The sequence below is a fragment of the Triticum dicoccoides genome, chromosome 7B (genome assembly GCF_002162155.2).
Source record: "Triticum dicoccoides isolate Atlit2015 ecotype Zavitan chromosome 7B, WEW_v2.0, whole genome shotgun sequence".
Classification (NCBI taxonomy): Eukaryota; Viridiplantae; Streptophyta; class Magnoliopsida; order Poales; family Poaceae; genus Triticum; species Triticum dicoccoides.
The window spans coordinates 774,588,959-774,589,823 of NC_041393.1; positions in this window are offsets into that span (position 1 = coordinate 774,588,959).

The window sequence follows — 865 nt, forward strand, 5'->3', positions numbered from 1 at the left end:
ATTTTTTGTTTTACAAGAATTAGTCTACTTACAGGAAGAACCGGTTTTGGGCCACCACATGAAACTTGCAAATGATCTCCTTCAGATATTCATACTATTCTCATTTGCTTGATTTTGTGAAGTGCATTAAGATTTACAGTATAGACCAGATATGTTTAGTGGTTTCAATGTTAAGTGAAAGATATAGGAAGACATGATTTAAGTATCTTGATGAGGGCCAGATGTAACATGCTGATGAATAACGTATTTTATATTGCTGGGACATGTCTTTGGCCTGGCATTACTTAACTCTGCAGCTGGTTTGTAGAGCTGCATCTTCTCTTCTTCTTTTAGGTTCTTCGGAGGAGCGACACTACCTGTGGATCGTATACAAAGCGGCTGCTACTTCCAGGTTTGATTTTTTGATGATCATTTCCCGGTGATGGGATTATAGTTTTTTGTGTGACTTCTCCTGAAGAGATTTTTGTTTTTGTTTTTGTTTTTGGTTTTGATGGTGAATTTAGGATAACAGGGACAATGGCCCAATGCTGCTGCCATACCGGCAGGTCCTGGACATGATTCTCAAAGAAGATACAGATGTGCATGCTTCACATCTTGTACAGGCTTATGCAAAGTGTGATTTTATTCGTGTTTTGATGAGCTTAATTTCATATGCTACTGTTTGCTTCTGCCTGAAGGATACATATGGTATGTGAGCTGGGTATGGATGAGGTGAGAGCGTTTGTTAGTGCGTCATTTTTGTTGGATACTTTAATCTGTTAGGGTTGTTATATACTGAGGGTTGATGATGACATGTTTATTTGGACTGGTGCGGTTGCCTCAAAGTACTGCCCTGCTACTCCATGGGGGGCGTGAGCGAAGATTT